The sequence below is a fragment of the Pistacia vera genome, unplaced genomic scaffold, assembly GCF_008641045.1.
Source record: "Pistacia vera cultivar Batoury unplaced genomic scaffold, PisVer_v2 Contig154, whole genome shotgun sequence".
In the NCBI taxonomy this organism is placed as follows: Eukaryota; Viridiplantae; Streptophyta; class Magnoliopsida; order Sapindales; family Anacardiaceae; genus Pistacia; species Pistacia vera.
In genome coordinates this window covers 600,798-606,396 of record NW_022195619.1, presented here as the reverse complement: position 1 = coordinate 606,396, position 5,599 = coordinate 600,798, and positions in this window count along the sequence as shown.

The following is a 5,599-nucleotide window of genomic DNA, read 5'->3' as shown; positions in this document are numbered from 1 at the left end:
TTACCTGTTGAGTGCAAAGTTTATCAAAGTGCATTTCCACAAGTGTCAATGTTATGGTATGGTAAGAGTTTCGTGTAATATAGCATACTCAAAATTACACAATTATTTAAAAATTATACATAAATCCTTCCCAATGTTATTGTTGAATTTGAAGTCACTCTTGCTTTTATACTAAAGATTCTTAGACATGCCTAAATCATAAATTTCTCAAAAATGTTTTGGCAAACCTAGAGAAATAAAAGATTGCACAACCATACCTTTTCTAGTGGATCATAGTATATACCATTGTATGGGATTTCACCTAGAGCTTGTACAGAGAACTTTATCTAAGCAGGTATGGAATCTTTAATGCCAGATGGTGTCTCCATTCGAATCTACAAATTAAAAGATGAGAAGTAAATTGTAAGAGCATAACCACCAGAGTCCTTGGTTCAGGATAATTGACACAATTAAAGGAGCTCGAAAGAATAAGAAAAGGTAAGAGAACATGCATCAAGCCATAGAACAAGACAATGAGTTAGTTATGTACTAAACCATACTGAGTACCCACCTAAAATGTACATGTAACAATTTGAAAGAAAAATTACATCAATAAGAAAGGGGAGTTTATTAAGGTAACTTTGAAGTGAAGGGGTTGAAGTATTAAATTATTCTAAGAAGAAGGATAAAGATTGTTCTGTAAATTGATTTGAACCATATGTTCCCTTCAGTAGAAATCCAGAAGGCTAAGAGAAAGCTTTTTGCAAAATGAGGGCACAAAAATATTCATCAACACTTTCCACCTTTCCAATTATTGTTTGCTGAAACTATATGGAATCTAAATACAAAATAATATATCATAAAATTATAGTGTCTTTTGTGTAAATATATTAGCAAAATCATCAAACCATTACTAGAGGAAAGCAAAATAAAGAACCACAAAGCTATTATTACAAATAATATGCATAAGAAATATATTTAACTAAGAAATCTAATTAAGCCACGAGTACTAACCTTCTTTAGCCCTGGATTGCTTTCGAGCACACTGTCACGACCAAGCTGCTTGCCGACTCAAGCATGCTGCACGTTCACGTTGCTTACTGATTAAGTATACTTCAGGGTGAAGTAGACTTAAGAGCTAAGTTAACTTAATAGCTAAGTTAACGACTTAGCAGCTAGGTTCGGCGACTAAGCACCTTCGTTTCCAAGGTTGCACCAATGCTCGCCACCCACGACCTTCGTTTCCAAGGCTGCACCAATGTTTGCCACCTAGGGTTTTCTTATGTAGCTTAGTCATATTAATTTGAGGAGCTTGAGCCTATAAATAGGCAACTCCACCATGTAAAGTTCATAAGTGGAATTCCATCAATACAGAGTTTATATTTTCTTTACACTTCTCTCTCATTTATATACATTTAGCCTGTGAGTTTGTGTGAGCTTTAGGCTGCTTAACTCATTTCCGAAGGGTTAAGGCCGCACGAACTTAGCAAAGAAGTTAAGTGCGTGACAAGTGGTATCAGAGCCTCGGTTAGCATAACCTCGGTTTTCATTCAATGGCAAAAGATACTGTCACTTCAAAGGGAACCAAGATGGCGGAGATGGAGACTTCCCAAGAACGTGGTCGTCTAGAGAAAGTCAACCCCAACCCCAACACCAACCCCAACCCCTCAAGGCAGAGAGGTAAGTCCAAAGATTTTCTTTCTAGTTTTGACTCACGCTTATCTCGTTTAGAAGAAAGGGTGAGCACGCAGTCGAAGGATCTAGATCATCGAGTGGATGATCTAGATCATCGAGTGAGTGGATGATCTAGAGTCGGAGGTTACCGAAACCCACACTGTCGTGAAAGCTATGTTGCTTCAAATGGAAGAGTCACTAAGGACTGAAATGGGGAGAATCCGTGAGGAGTTCGTAGGGGAGCTTGCCAAGACCCGTCATGTGTTGCAAACCGAAATCAACAGCACATTGGTTCGTTTAGACTAGGTGCAAGCTGATTTAGCATGATGCAAGCGCGCCATGGTTGCAAGGACCGGCAACAACGTCATTGAAAGCCAAAGGATTGATGTCCCAAGGCCTAGAAGTTTTGGTGGCTCACGCAAGGCACAAGAGGTTGACAACTTCCTATGGGGACTAGACAAGTACTTCGGGGTCGTAGGCGTCATGGAGGAAAGCTCGAGGATTGAAACTGCAGTCCTCTATCTCACAGACACCGCAAGGTTGTGGTGGAGGAGAAGAGAAGGAGACATCGAAAAAGGTATTTGCACTATCTCTACTTTTGATGATTTTAAGAGAGAACTTAAGCGGCAGTTTTACCCAGAGAATGCCGAGGATGAGGCAAGAGCTCGCTTGCGAAGGATCAAGCAAATAGGGACGATCTGTGATTATATCAAGGACTTCACCGACTTGATACTGGAGATCCCGGAGATGTCCGACAAGGACTCGCTCTTCAATTTCATGGATGGGTTGCAGTCATGGGTGAAAACAGAGCTAAGGCGTCGGGGAGTGCAAGATCTTGCCACGGCCATAGCAGTTGCTGAAAGTTTGATTGACTATTCCACCCAAAAAGAATACCCCGGCAAACCCAAAGATAAGAAGGGCAGCTTTGTTAAAAGTGCGGGAGACAGAGGGCAATCTAAGAAGAGCAACTGAGACACCCGCCAAGACTACTCCTCATCCATAGGTAAGGACAAGGGCAAACGTTGGGACAAGAGCTCCATCAAACCCCGCAACAATTGCTTCATTTGCAATGGGCGTCATTGGGTGAAAGACTGTCCGGAGAAGAAAGCTCTTACTTCCATCATAGCCAAGCATCAGGAGGGCAAGCAAGCCGAAAGCAGTAGTGATGGAACACATATGGGATCGATGCAACTGCTCAACGGGATTCAGTCCGCACCAAAAACCCAAGCCAAAGGGTTGCTTTATGTTGATATGGCCATCAATGGGAAGGCCACCAAAGCCATGGTAGATACGGGAGCTTCGCATAACTTTATCTCAGTAAGTGAAGCACGTCGGCTAGGCCTCAAGGCTTCAGGAGGTGGAGGCACCATCAAGGCAGTCAACTTAGTGGCACAACCGATACATGGAGTGGCTCGATAGGTCAAAACCACAATGGGAACTTGGTTCAGCTACTTGGATTTCTCAGTTGAACCGATGGATGACTACCAAGTTGTCCTTGGCTTAGAGTTCATGGAACAAGTCAAGGCATTTCCCTTGCCGTCAACCAACACCATGTGTATCATGGACGAGGAACAAGCTTGTGTGTTGCCCACTAGCCGCTCTACCAAGCCGGAGACAGCAACAGTCTCGGCTATGCAGTTCAAAAAAGGCATCAAAAAGAAAGAGGAAAGCTACTTGGCCATCCTTAAGCAATATGACGACGAGGAGCCAATCCCGTTAGAGGCAGTGCCCCAGGAGGCAGCACAAGTACTCGAGGAGTTTGTTGATGTCTCACCAAACGAGCTGCCAAAGGTTCTACCACCTAGAAGGGAGGTAGACCATCAGATTGAGCTGGAACCAGGCGCCAAGCCACCTGCCAAGGGTCCTTACCGTATGGCACCACCCGAGCTTGCGGAACTAAGGAGGCAGTTGCGGGAACTACTAGATACATGGTTCATCAAGTCCTCCAAAGCTCCCTATGGCGCACCTTTGTTTCAAAGGAAGAAGGATGGTTCCTTGCGCATGTGCATAGACTACCAAGCACTCAACAAGGTATCTGTTAAAAATAGCTATCCTATTCCTTTGATTGCCGATCTTTTCGATCAGCTGGGGCATGCCCGCTACTTCACCAAACTGGATCTGCGGTCAGGTTACTATCAAGTGCGCATAGCCGAAGGCGACGAGCCAAAGACCACCTGTGTTACAAGGTATGGGTCTTATGAATTTTTGGTTATGCCATTTGGTCTAACAAATGCACCAGCCACTTTTTACACTTTGATGAATAAGATATTCCATCCGTACCTCGATCGGTTCATGGTCGTCTATCTAGACGACATATTAGTGTATAGCAAAACCTGGGAGGAGCACATATGGCACCTCAGGGAAGTGTTCCAAGTCTTGCGGGACAACAAGCTGTATATCAAGAAAGAGAAATGCTCTTTTGCCAAGCCGGAGGTAATGTTCTTGGGTCACAAGATCAAGGATGGGCAACTTATGATGGAGGATGACAAAGTGCAGGCCATTCAAGAGTGGGAAACACCCACCAAAGTGCCGAAGTTACGATCCTTCCTTGGATTAGTAAACTACTGCCGCCGGTTTATCAAAGGCTACTCAGCAAAGGCAGCCCCGTTGACAGACTTACTCAAGAAGAGCAAGCCGTGGGACTGGTCTAATGAGTGTCAAGCCGCCTTTGAAGAGTTGAAAACTGTAATCAGCAAAGAACCTGTGCTTGCCTTGCCAGACCATACTCAGCCATATGAAGTGCACACCGACGCATCTGACTTTGCCATCGGGGGAGTACTCATGCAGAATGGGCATCCGATTGCTTACGAGAGTCGAAAGCTCAATGAAACCGAGCGGCGTTAAACAGTGCAAGAAAAAGAGATGACAGCCATCATCCATTGCCTTAGAGTATGGCGACACTACCTGCTTGGGTCTAAGTTTGTTACTTTGACAGACAACGTCGCAACGAGCTACTTTCAGACCCAAAAGAAGTTGAGTCCGAAGCAGGCACGATGGCAGGACTTTCTTGCCAAGTTTGATTATGTGTTGGAGTACAAGCCGGGCAAGACCAATGTGGTGGCAGATGCACTAAGCCGCAAGGCCGAGTTGGCGAGCATCAGTCAAGTCACAAGCGTATTGGTTGACCGAATCAAACAGGGACTCCAGCATGAGCCATTGGCTCGAAACATCATTGCCTTAGTAGAAGAAGGGAAAACCTGGAGGTTTTGGCTGACTGACGGATTACTTTACACCAAAGGCAACCGCCTCTACATCCCGAGATGGGACAATCTGAGGAAAAAATTGATCAAAGAGTGTCATGAATCCTTGTGGGCAGGCCATCCAGGTATGAGATGCACCCTTGCTCTCTTAAGATCTGCCTATTATTGGCCTGGGATGCAGGATAGCATTGAGGGGTATGTGCGTACGTGCCTTGTTTGCCAACAAGACAAGGTAGTGTAACAACAGTCGGTAGGCTTACTGCAACCATTACCTGTGCCCGAGAGACCATGGGAAAGTGTCTCAATGGACTTCATCACATGTTTGCCAAAGTCCGAAGGGTCTGGGAGCATCATAGTCATTGTGGACAAGTTTAGCAAGTATGCCACCTTCATCCCCGCATCCACTGATTGCACAATAGAAGAAACAACCAAGCTTTTCTTTCGCAACATCATCAAGTTATGGGGCATTCCAACAAGCATAGTCAGTGATCGAGATCCTCGGTTCACTGGGAGATTTTGAACAGAGTTATTCAAGATGCTAGGATCAAACCTAGACTTCTTAACCAGCTTTCATCCCCAAACTGATGGTCAAACCGAGTGTGTCAATGCATTGTTAGAGCTATATTTGTGGCACTATGTAAGCGCTAGCCAACGGGATTGGGCAAAGCTCCTTGACACAGCCCAATTCTCATTTAACTTGCAGTGGAGCGAGACAACCAACAAAAGTCCTTTTGAGATCATCATGG